Genomic DNA, 13,614 nt, shown 5'->3' on the forward strand with positions numbered 1-13,614 from the left:
GAATATCTCGTATCTCGTTGCGCGATGCCCGCTGCTATTCTCGGTAGAATGTCGGTCGGAGAAAAATCGTGGGTGAAGCCGGACGAGCTCACAATAGCCCGTGTTCTTACGAAGAGATCTCGTGCGTGATGAAGATAATGGTTGTTTGAAGTTGATTCCCGGACCAACGGTATCAACGGCTCCGTCGGGACCGTTTATGAATGCAATTAAGATGCCAGACGACGCTTACGTCATGTGCTCTCGACGCATCTTGACCCTTTTACTGACAATCGGACTTAAATATCTTTTTCTTCAGTTAAGAGAGATCAAGGTTCTCGTATTTTCACATTTGAAAGAAAGTTATTCTGGATTATTATGACTTTATTCGTTCCCACGTTACATAACTATGTGCAATTCGTCTAGAATATTTATATCCGGTAGCATATATTTATTAATTTCTATTATTTTAATTTTTAATTTTTTTAATTTTTTTATTTTTATATTTTCAAAATTGTTCGACTTTTTAGTTATTATTTTAAGGATTTTTGCATAATTTTATAATTCTATACCATTTAAAAATTCTTAGGTTTATTTATTATCTGCTTATTTAGGTCTCCGAGTCTATTTTTCGCAACCCATTGAGTTCTTTAATGACGATGAACGATTGACCTGATTTTAGGTTTGACAGACACCTGTAGAGATAGACACAAGTGGAGATATATCTATAGTAATCCGTAGTAATAATATATTTTATATTAGTTTCTATTTTTCCTGCCGGGCCACTTTTCCTTAAGCATTTTCATTTAAGTGCTTCGCGTGCAAGAGCTTTCTTTAAAAACACCATCGGATAGAACTCTGTTCTTTTATTTCTGCACATTGAAAAAAAACTGGATCAATATTTGAAGCAACAACGCGAAAATAATTTATCAGTTTACTTCAATATCCGACTGTCGATATTTTTGTATGCATATACATTCGGCATTGTAGCTTATCGCGAATGTTATTATATGGGAATAACCGGCGAATGTCTTTTACATAATTCGCTGGTGACTCATAATGGCATACTTAATGTGTATAAGGCTACTTTACATTGAACTTTCTTTATCGCTCACTATCCAACAGCTTGCAAAGGATAGAGCATAAGACTTGGTCACTACTTTTTCTAATCATTTTTTTTACAATAGTATAAAATATTCAAGTATTATTTTTTGTAAAAAAAATTAATTTCTTGGAAAGCACTCAACACAAAACAAGACGTAAGATCAATAATACATTATCGCAAGAAAAGTTTTCTCAGCTGTGCTTGAATCAATAATTTTAGCTTTCGTATTTATAAAAATACACCGACATTGCTGTTACGATTTCCTTTCTTTCCAATGTAGGATATGTTTTACGTTGTAGAGATGATCTGAAATATCTATCGCTTTACTTTCGCAAAAAGATCGGAAAATCTAATCATTTTATATAATAACGCCATTTTCTAGATACCGATAGTATCCGACATACACGAAATAAATAACGAGTCTCTTTCTTCGGTTCCCACGGAATAAATTCGTGCGATTTTCAGAGAAACGCTTGTACCCTCCTTATGAAGTCCTTCGTTGTGTCTTGTCTGGCTGTCGTCGATTGAACGGCCTTGCTGCAAGTATCCCCACAATCTGACACCTTGTTGCACGACGATAGATATCTTCAAGATCGGTCGCAAAACGATTAACGATTCGTTTTACGATGCTCAGATGGGATCATGCAATATTCGCATGAGATTTGCACACGTATTGGCAACTTTAAGTCAATTAAAAAGATTTTGTTTTTTAATCTAGTCGCAAAGATAAATTTTCGATTCTTGAAAAATCTCCAGACGCAAAGAATAACTGAATTTTATATCAAGGAACTTTTGGAACTCTCTGCTATGATGGTGATTATTTAAAGAACTGATGCAAGTTTGAATCGGACGTTTCGCAATTTTCATTCAGAATGCACGTAACTTTGCACATGATACAGCTGACCTTGCAGCTGACCGTCCAACAACTCATTTAATGGCCGCGTTATGCAATCTCCTGTAAATTGCTTTCGTTGCAATACGAGTAAGTGCTCGTAAGAGTGAAACAGATTCGCGCACGTAACTAAATATAGCGATTACAATTAAGTAACACAAAATCGCGCAACGCGAAATGAATTTGTAATTAACGAAAGTCGCAAAGTGAATTCATCCACGTAATATTCGTACTGCCGCAAAATCAGAATTTCATGCTCATTTTTTAAGTGTTTGGTCATTATCGTTGAAGCTTCTAACAGTGTTTCTTTTTCGATATCGGGATAATCATCAATAGATATTTTGTGATGACAAAATTTGCATTTTACTTCTGGATTGAGCATATCATTCGAAAAACTATGTATTTACAAAAGAGTTTCGATTTTTATTTTATAAGATTGTTTTATATTACGTAAGATTGTTTATGTATTAAAAACGCAAGATATATAATTGTATGTACATCAAAATGTTAGAATTCTTTCGAGGGGTCAACTATCATTGAGAAAATGTACAGTGATTGCCATTTTTGGCAGTACAATACATTTTATTGCTAACATTGCTATTGTATTGCTTTTGTATCGTTAGTAATGCTTTTGTATTTTTGGTATTTCTATTATTATTTTATTGTCAATATTGCCAGTACTGCCGCAGAATTAAAAAATATTTCTAATGCATATTACTTTTTGTCTTATATTGCTAGTATGATTTCAATTCATATTTTTCTAAAACATGAATTTCCTAAAATTATATTTACTGTACTGCCGCAATATATTCTTGATGAAATGTACAATGATTGCTAATGGTTGACCCCTCGGATAAAATTTAACAGCTTTATTGAGAAACTCAAAGATGTGTAGAATCACGTTTGTATTTTTATCAGTGTTGCATCAAAGTTATATTTATATTTTAAACCCTTGACACTATTATTTGCATCATTATTTGCGATAATATTGACATTTACTGAGTTTCTTTTATGACAAATGGGAAAAATGTGTCGTTTATAATTAATATCTTTTATTCTTATCTTACATACTTGTCTGTTATAGTTTCATGGCTATCTGCTTCGAGGATTAATCTGTTATAACAAACATCATGTGTCTTTACGTATTACATTTTATCTTTATCTTGAAGAAATTATATATTGATATTTTTTACTTACTTTAGAAGATATTTGTGGTAAATTTTTTTAACGATAGATCAGATAATTTGTTTAGATTAGCTAATTAAAAAAGCGAGTCTCTTGTAGATTTGGGATCTCAGGTCCTCAAAATTATAAGTGGATATATACACTGGAACGATGCATCCTTAAATTTCCACTTCACGCGAGGGGAACGTTATTATACCCGGGATCTTCCCGACAAGCAAGCGTCAGGAGAGTAACGAGAAACGCTACGCTGATTGCAATTAATTGTGCAACGCTCGTGCGACGCGATGCGGTGCTGTATGTACAAGGAATGGAAAATGAGCGAGCAGGAGAGGAAAAATGCCGGAACGTTGAGCGCTGTAATTCCTAAAGTGAAGCTCCATCGTGCATGGCCGCCAGGCAGGACTGCATTCATTTGCGTTACACCCTCTTAATCTCAGCACCGATGAATGTCGTGCGAGTATTGAACCCGATAACACGTTAATTAACGATTCTATTTAGGTCCGCGATAAAGAAAGCTGTCGTAAACGTCGCAAAAGATAGATCGAGACATTCTAATGTCTCAAATTCATTTTAAGAGCTCAATTATTACAATATCATCGCACTTTCTTTTTATCTAATATTTAATATCGAGTTCAAATAATCGGAAGAAATATAATTTAGGATACTCTTTTATCAGAAATAGATATTTATAAAAATATAAAAAAAATATCGAAATAAAAAAATAAGTAAATAAATAAATAAATATTAGTAGATAAGATGAAAGGAATAGGTAGGAAGATAGAACTAAAGGAAAGAGAGGAAAGGAGGAACAACATAGTGATTCGTAGATTGGAGGGGGGAACAGGAGAGCCGGAAGTGAGGGTGAAGAAAGTGTTTGAGGCCATAGGGGCGGAGGTAAAGATTGAGTGGATTAGGAGGATTAGGGGGAAAGAGGGGGAGGGAAGGGGAAATGGTGGTGGTAAGGCTAGGAAGCAGGGAGCAGAAGAGACAGGTGATGGAGAAAAAGAAGGAGCTAAAGGGGAAAAAGATCAGAATAGATGACGATCTAACGTAGGCTGAGAGGAGGATGAAATGGAGAATTGGGGAAATAGCGGAGGAAGAAAGGAAAAAAGGCAATAAGGAATGGACAGGGTACGGAAAAATCAGAATCAATGAGTGTTGGTGGAGATGGGACGAAGAGGAGGGGAGACTCAGGAACTGGAAGGGGGAATTAAGGGGAGAAGAAATGGATAAGGGGAAAGGAGAGGTAGTGAATGGGGAGCTGGAGATGTTAGAATAGATTATGAGGGGGAGAATAGAGATGAAGGGGAAAGAAAAACGAAGAGGAAAGAGAGGAAAAAGGATAGGAGTGAGGGCGAAAGAAAAGGAGAGGGAGGGAGGAAAGGGGATAGAGGAAGAGAGGGGTGGAAAGTAGGCTTCTGGAATGTAGCGGGGGTAAAGAATAAGGAGGAAAGGTTTTGGAAAGAAATTAAGAGATGGGAGATTGTAGTAATGGTGGAAACTTGGGTTGATGGGAAAGGCTGGGACAGGGTAAAGCGGATGTTACCAAAGGGTTATAGGTGGGAGAGACAATTAGCGAAGAAAAGGAGTAAAAAAGGAAGACCGATGGGGGGGATACTTATTGGAGTAAAAGAGGAGGGGGGAGTAGTCTCGGTTATTGAGGTAGAGGAAAAAGAGGAAGGGGTGTTGGCAGTAGAAGTATGGGTGGGCGAAGAAAGATGGAGGATAGTAGGAGTGTATGTGAAGGGAGATATGAAGGAAAAGCTAGAAGCGTTGGAGGGATGGCTAGAGGAGCAGGAGGAAAGCAAATGGACAATAATAGGGGATGACTTTAACGCGAGGACGGGGAAGTTGGGAGGAGGTGTAGAGGAGGGTGAGGAGGAAGGAAGAGTAAGAAAATCAAAAGATGGAAAGGTTAATGAAGAAGGAAGGAAATTGATAGGGGGACTAGAAAAAAGGGGATGGGGAATACTGAACGGAATGGTGGAAGGGGACGAAGAGGGGGAATTTACATATACGGGGGGAAGAGGAGAATCAGTGATTGATTATGTGATATGGGAGGAAAAGGTAAGGAAAAGGGTGGTCAGGGTGGAAGTAGGGGATAGCGTGGAGTCGGATCATCATCCAGTGGTAGTATTTTTAGAAGGAAAAGGAGAAAGGGCAAAGGGGAGAGGGTGGGGAAGTAAAGAAAAAAGGGGGGGAGATGGACAACAGGAGGAGGGGAAAAATAAGAGAGGAGATAGACTGGGAATTAATGAGAGATAAGGGAGTTGATGAAGAGTTGGAAATGAAAATAGGGAAGATAGGAGAGAAATTGAAGGAGGGGGAAAGAGAAAGTGGGAGAAGGAAAAGGATAGGATGGTGGGATGAAGAATGTGAGGGTAAAAGGAGAGAAGTGAGGAGAACATTAAGAGAGTGGAGGAAAAGGGGAGGGGAGGGGGAAAGGTATAGGAAGGAGAGAGCGGAATACAAGTTGCTATGTAAAAGGAAAAGAGAGGAGGAAAACGAGAGATGGATTAAAGAGGCGCAGAAAGTAAGGACGGAAGGGGAGGAATGGGGGATAGTTAATAAGGAGAGGAAAAGGAGAAAAGGGGTAAATGAGGGGATAGAAGGGAAAGAATGGAGAGAGTACTTTATGAAGTTGTTAGGAGGGGTAGAAAGTAGGGTGTTAAGAGGAGGGAAGGGAGGAAGGGCAGAGGATGGAGAAGAGGATCCGAGGAGAAGTGAGATAAGGTATGTTTTGGAGAAGTTGAAAAAGGGGAAGGCGGCGGGGGCGGACGGGGTGCCAAATGAGGTATGGAAGTGTGGGGGCGAAAGGATAGATGAATGGATCTGGGGCTTCTGTAACAGGGTTTGGAGGGGAGAAGGATGGCCGGAGCAGTGGAAGTATGGAATAATTGTTCCTTTAGTAAAAAAGGGGGCAGGAGAGAAGGTAGAGGACTATAGAGGGGTAACGTTGATGCCAACGCTATACAAAATATATGTGGGAGTGTTTACGGAGAGGTTGAAGGAGGAGATGGAGGAAAAAGACATGGTACCTCAGAATCAGACAGGTTTCAGGAAGGGGATGGGAGTAATAGACAATATTTATGTTTTAAATTTTCTGGTGAATAGGCAGCTAAAGCGGAAAGGTGGAATGGTGGTGGCGACGTTTGTGGATCTAAAGGCGGCGTTTGACTCAGTGGACAGGGAAGTGTTGGTGGAAGCAATGAGGGGGGAGGGGTTAGGGAAGGATTAAGGATTAGGATAGAAGAGGTATATAGGGAGACAAGGAGTAGAGTGAGGGTAGGAGAGAAATTAGGAGAGAATTTTTGGACAGCAAGAGGAGTGAGGCAGGGATGTCCAATGAGTCCGTATTTATTCAACCTAGTTTTAGCGGATGTGGAGGAGGTGTTGAGAAGGGGTGGATGGGGAGGGGTGAAATTAGGAGAGGAAAAAATTTATTGCTTGGCATATGCGGATGACATGGTGCTGTTGTCAGAAAATGAAGAGGGGATGGCACACATGTTAAGGAAATTAGAGAGGTATATGGATAGGAAAAGATTAGAGGTAAATGTGGGGAAAACGAAAGTTATGAGGTTTAGAAAAGGAGGAGGGAGGAGGAAGACGGCAAAGTGGAGAGGGAAGGGGAAAGAGATAGAGGAGGTGAAGGAATTCACATATTTAGGATATAAGATGCAAAGGAACGGAGAACAGGAGGCGCATGTGAAAGACAGGGTAAGGAAGGCAGGGGCAGTGATAAGACAGGTGTGGGGGATAGGTAAAAGGAGGTTTACGGGAGATTGGAAAAGAAGAATTTGGCTGTGTGAAAGGTTGGTAGGAACGGTAATGGAGTTTGGTGCAGAAATATGGGGGTGGAGGGAATGGAAAGAGGTGGAGGCAATGCAGGAAAGATGGATTAGGTGGACGTTAGTGGTAGACTGGTGCACACCGGGGTATATAGTAAGGAAGGAAACTGGGAAGGAGAAGTTTAGGATAGGGACGGGGAAAAGGGCAGTAGGATTTGAAAAGAAGCTGGAAGAAGGGAGAGATGGAGGCTTAGCGAGGAGATGTTTTGAGAAAATGAAGAGGAAGATAAGAGAGGGAGGGGAAATGACAGGGTGGGAAGAGGAGAGGAGAAAATTTTTTGAGGACAGGGGAAAAGGAGTGAAAGAGATGGAGGAGAAAAGAGGAAGGGGAGAAGAAGTATATGATGGATGGGAGCAGAGGGATAGAGAGATGCAAAAGGAGGAAAGATGGGAAAGGATTAGAGATTCAAGGTACAATAGATGGTATGGGGAGGTGAAAGAGGAGGGAATACCGGCATATTTGGAAAAGGGATGGGGGGAGAGTAGATGGAGGAGGGTGATAAGATTTAGGCTGAATAATGAGATGAGAGGAGCGAGATATTGGGAAACAGAAGAAAGGAGGAAGTGTAGGCGATGTGGGGGGGGGGTGAGGAGACATGGGAACATGTACTGGGAGAATGTGGAGGAGAAGGAAAAGAGGGGAATTGGTGGGAAAGAATGGAAGAGATTTTGGGTCAGGAAGGGGATGGGGAATGGTGGATGAGGGGGATAGAGAGTGAAAGAGAGATGGAAAAGGGGGAGCAGGGAGGAGAGGTGGAAGGAGAGGGTATGGTGAGTGGAGGGGAGTATGTGGAGTGAAGGAGAATATGTGGAGTATGTGGGACCGGAAGTCGAAAGTTAGGGATAGATCTCTCTCTCTTAGTCAGGTTAGATAAGGTAGTTTGTAAGTTAGAATGTAAGGCAGACATAAGCCGAGGATAGTAATAAGTTAGTAGTAAGCAAAGCGAGCGGTTGTCGGATAAGCGTTGTCTTCCCTGCGCGGTGAATTACAGCATAGGTGTTAGGTTTCTGCTGTACGATTTATGGTGTATTTTTAGTTTTATTTTTAGTTTATTTTTATTTTTATTTTTATTTTTTCCATATTTCTTTACCTTTATTTACACCTTGATTTATTGTATTATATTGTATTCATTTTTATTTTTTGTTTTTATCTTATATTTTCTTTGTATTTTCTTTTGGTTTAGTTGGATTTGCATGATTCTGTATTTATTCTGTGAAAAGGTTGTAAGAGGTTCGGGTACGCTCCTCGAAAAAGCGCCTTCAATCCCCAAGGGGACGAATAAAGATATCAATCAATCAATCAATCAATCAAATAAATAAATATTAAAAAAAAACTAAAAAGCATATTGTACAATAATTAATGTATTTCATTAGAAACGTAGGAATAGGAGGAAATAATAAAGTGTGAAAGTTTTAGTTTTGTATTATATCAATTATTGAATTTGTTTTCTTAACTCAGACACCTATGAGGATTAGCATCTTCGGTTACTCCATCTTACATACTGTTGCTTCCATCGGTAAAGTGAAAATAATACATAATCATAACATTAATATAGGTTCCAAGATCACGCGCGCATAATTTGCACTCGCTATTCAGATGCAGGTACATCCTCATTAAGCCAATCAGACCAAGTTTGCATGCATTATCCGTATGAACATTACGGGACACTCGAGTTAAGAGGAGGTGGTGTGCGACGTTCACGAGTTGCTGAATAGCCAATCAGTACGCTATATTTCCGCGAAATAATAATGCCAGAAATGAATAACATATCATCATATTAACATTACAGACAAAGCGGATACTATTCTAATTATTTTTCCAGAATTTTTTAGAATCGCATATTTGATACTCTAAATTTAATTATTACATTTTTACTTTATTTCATATCTTCCTTTTTCTTTTTAAATGAAAATACATATATATATCAAGTCGTCCTAGAATTAATTTACATCTCATTCTAGATTTAAATTTGCATCCAAGGTTATCTGAACTTTAATATTTTTATAATTTATCCGTAAAATTTAACAGAGGACGAAATGTATTTCGAGATCTGCAAATGTCAGCGGCAATATTGATCGATATTTGATCAAATATCTCGTCCATATTTTTGTCATTTGTACCGCGATATTAAAAGGCGACGCATTTCCATGTAGTATAATCACTGGCGGATTTGTAATAGGATTGAACACAATATGGCCTCTCGATCCATCACGTTGTAGTCGACTAGGAAGCCAATCCTCTTACGTTCTACAATCGGTAGTCTAATCAATAGAGACAAGAAACACCTGGCACACCTTCCAATCGCTCATTTGCCGTTTCTCGTGGATCTCTAGATAAACACGAATAAAATGGTGACGTAAATGTGTTTCTGGGACATTCTTTTAATTTACACTAAAACTTTTCTTCAACTCAACATTAAAAAAATTATTAAGAAATTTCAACATTTAAAAAATTATAAATTTGTTAAGAAGAAATTTAATAAAATCAGATAAAAGCGCAAATAATAATTATTATAATATAAATTATTACAAAATATTAAAAGATTTTTCTTGTAAGAAAAAAAAAAGATATTGACATGAAAGCTTTTAATTACAGTAATGAAATTACTCGGCCTTGGATAGGATAATCAACTTAATCAATAAAAATATTTATGCCTGAATTAACAAACAGAATTCCGCGAATTAAGAATATTTATGCAAGTTTTATTATAAATGTACTTATGAGGAAAAGCAATAAAATAGAGAGAGAATATTTAATAGAAAACTATAATTTTATCTCATCTATGATATGAATAATCTCTGTGTCTGTGAAGCTGGCACGACAATCTACGAATTATAAAAAAATACTAAGAGTTCTGATAGCACTTTTCATAGTTCTATAGTTCCTGATAAAAATTAAAAAGAGTTCCGCATTCCTTATATTAAAAAATCGAAATCGAAAAAATGTCGTGCTAACTTCGCGAATCTAGCACGACACTCTTTCCTCTAAAGTACCAAAACGCGTTGAATATTATTATTTTTAGCAAGAGTTCCCGATAGTTCTGCTATAGTTCAGCCTATATATGCAGTTTTAGGTCGATATTCCAAAAATTAATAATTTTTTATGAATTTTTAATGTTCTTGACCAGCACGACACTTAGTAAAAATGTGTCGTGCTGATGATTTTCCGTAGTTTTAACGGCAGTTATCGACAGTTCTATATAAGTTCTATCTTTTAGAAACATTTTTACGCAGAGTTCCGGCCGATTACTATTTTTTAAATAATTTTTTACAATAACCCAGCACGACACTCTCCCTCTAAAGTACTAAGACACGTTGAATATTATTATTTTTAGCAAGAGTTCCCGACAGTTCTGTTGAAGTTCAGCCTATATATGCAGTTTTAGGTCAATATTCCAAAAATTAATAATTTTTTATGAACTTTTAATGTTCTTAACCAGCACGACACTTAGTGAAAATGTATCGTGCTGATGATTTTCCGTAGTTTTAACGGCAGTTCTGGACAGTTCTACATAAGTTCTCTTTTAGAAACATTTTTACGCAGAGTTCCGACAGATTACTATTTTTTAAAATAATTTTTTACAATAACCCAGCACGACACTCTCCCTCTAAAGTACTGAAACGCGTTGAAAATAATTATTTTTGACAACAGTTCTCGATAGTTCTGCTATAGTTCAGCCTATATATGCAATTTTAGGTCGATATTCCAAAAAGTAATAATTTTTAAACAATTTTTAAGATTCTCGCCCAGCACGGCATTCTCCCTCTAAAGTACTAAACCGCGTTGAAAATAATTATTTTTGACAACAGTTCTCGATAGTTCTGCTATAGTTCAGCCTATATATGCAATTTTAGGTCGATATTCCAAAAAGTAATAATTTTTAAACAATTTTTAAGATTCTCGCCCAGCACGGCATTCTCCCTCTAAAGTACTAAACCGCGTTGAAAATTATTATTCCTAATAACAGTTCTCGATAGTTCTACTATAGTTCAACCTATATATGCAGTTTTAGGTCGATATTCCAAAAATTAATAATTTTTTATGAATTTTTAATGTTCTTGACCAGCACGACACTTAGTGAAAATGTGTCGTGCTGATGATTTTCCGTAGTTTTAACGGCAGTTCTGGATAGTTCTATATAAGTTCTACCTTTTAGAAACATTTTTACGCGGAGACCGACCGATTACTATTTTTTAAATAATTTTTTACAATAACCCAGCACGACACTCTGCCTCTAAAGTATTAAAATGCGTTGAACATGATTATTTTTAGCAAGAGTTCTCGATAATTCTGCTATAATTCAGCCTATATATGCAATTTTAGGTCGATATTCCAACAATTAATAATATAATTGTAAAAAATTATTTATGAAATAATAAACGGTCGGATCTCTACGTATAAATGTTTCTAAAGGATAGAACTTTTATAGAACTGTCGAGAACTGCCGTTAAAATTACAGAAAATCATCAGCACGATACATTTTTACTAAGTCTCGTGCTGGTCAAGAACATTAAAAATTCATAAAAAATTATTAATTTTTGGAATATCGACCTAAAACTGCATATATAGGCTGAACTATAGCAGAACTATCGGGAACTCTTGCTAAAAATAATAATATTCAACGTGTCTCAGTACTTTAGAGGGAGAGTGTCGTGCTGGGTTATTGTAAAAAATTATTTTAAAAAATAGTAATCTGTCGGAACTCTGCGTAAAAATGTTTCTAAAAGAGAACTTATGTAGAACTGTCCAGAACTGCCGTTAAAACTACGGAAAATCATCAGCACGACACATTTTCACTAAGTGTCGTGCTGGTTAAGAACATTAAAAGTTCATAAAAAATTATTAATTTTTGGAATATTGACCTAAAACTGCATATATAGGCTGAACTTCAACAGAACTGTCGGGAACTCTTGCTAAAAATAATAATATTCAACGTGTCTTAGTACTTTAGAGGGAGAGTGTCGTGCTGGGTTATTGTAAAAAATTATTTAAAAAATAGTAATCGGCCGGAACTCTGCGTAAAAATGTTTCTAAAAGATAGAACTTATATAGAACTGTCGATAACTGCCGTTAAAACTACGGAAAATCATCAGCACGACACATTTTTACTAAGTGTCGTGCTGGTCAAGAACATTAAAAATTCATAAAAATTATTAATTTTTGAAATATCGACTTAAAACTGCATATATAGGCTGAACTATAGCAGAACTATCGGGAACTCTTGCTAAAAATAATAATATTCAACGCGTTTCAGTACTTTAGAGGGAGAGTGTCGTGCTAGGTTATTGTAAAAAATTATTTAAAATATAGTAATCGGTCGGAACTCTGCGTAAAAATGTTTCTAAAAGATAGAACTTATATAGAACTGTCCAGAACTGCCGTTAGAACTACGGAAAATCATCAGCACGACACATTTTTACTAAATGTCGTGCTGGTCGAGGACATTAAAAATTCGTTAAAAATTATTAATTATTGAAATATCGGTCTGAAATTTGCCTATATAGGCTGAACTATAGCAGAACTATCGAGAACTGTTATTAGAAATAATAATTTTCAACGCGGTTTAGTACTTTAGAGGGAGAATGTCGTGCTGGGCGAGAATCTTAAAAATTGTTTAAAAATTATTAATTTTTGAAATATCGATCTGAAATTGCATATATAGGCTGAACTTGAACAGAACTATCGGGAACTCTTGCTAAAAATAATAATATTCAACGCGGTTTGGTACTTTAGAGGAAAGAGTGTCGTGCTAGATTCGCGAAGTTAGCACGACATTTTTTCGATTTCGATTTTTTAATATAAGGAATGCGGAACTCTTTTTAATTTTTATCAGGAACTATAGAACTATGAAAAGTGCTATCAGAACTCTTAGTATTTTTTTATATTAATTCGTAGATTGTCGTGCCAACTTCACAGACACATAATCTTTTTTCTCTTTAGAAAATGCGAATATAACAGTCATCATCATTTCATTAAGAAGTATTTTCTAATGATGACTTCTGCTAGAAAAAAGATATAAGAAAAGAATCTACATAAAATTTGGAGAATTGTTGAGAAAACATATATATAATAAATTTGAGTAAAAAACTTTTTTACTAAATACAAAAATAAATAATAAATATAATATTATATATAAAGAAATTACAAAAAGGAAGAATTAAAATAAAAAATAGGTTGATAAACTGTTATGTATGTTCACTCTCATTTTCGTCACATCTTTAAACGTGTCGCAGATTCAAATTACCGTTAGATAATACGCGTAAGTACTGACCTTGGTTATAGTCTGATGAGTACCAGCAGTTTTGCAGCGACATACTGCATAAAAAACACTAATAAATATGTACAATTAAGCGATATTATCGTGTCGTGCATGTTACCTACATAAATTGGCCGAGTTCATTATCCTCTTCTGTCCCTTTCGCTTACTCTCTCTCTTTCTCTCTCTGATTCTTATTTACATTTTTATAAACGATACATATATATATATATATATATATATATATATATAAATAATATCGTAATATATCATAATATCTATTCTACACAAAATAATATAATAAATAACCATAAAAGAAAAGATATTTTAAACATTATAAGTGTAAATATT

General features: G+C 36.1%; 1 protein-coding gene across 2 annotated transcripts in view; it reads left to right on the forward strand.

Annotated features, from left to right (window-relative positions):
* LOC145970399 (protein kinase C and casein kinase substrate in neurons protein 1-like) overlaps nucleotides 1–13,614 on the forward strand; it is a 71,658-nt gene that overhangs the window by 25,627 nt on the left and 32,417 nt on the right. The gene's annotated exons all lie outside the window — the stretch shown is intronic.

The sequence above is a fragment of the Camponotus vicinus genome, unplaced genomic scaffold (genome assembly GCF_025532165.1).
Source record: "Camponotus vicinus isolate PSW18456_S1 unplaced genomic scaffold, iyCamVici1.0 SCAF_4, whole genome shotgun sequence".
In the NCBI taxonomy this organism is placed as follows: Eukaryota; Metazoa; Arthropoda; class Insecta; order Hymenoptera; family Formicidae; genus Camponotus; species Camponotus vicinus.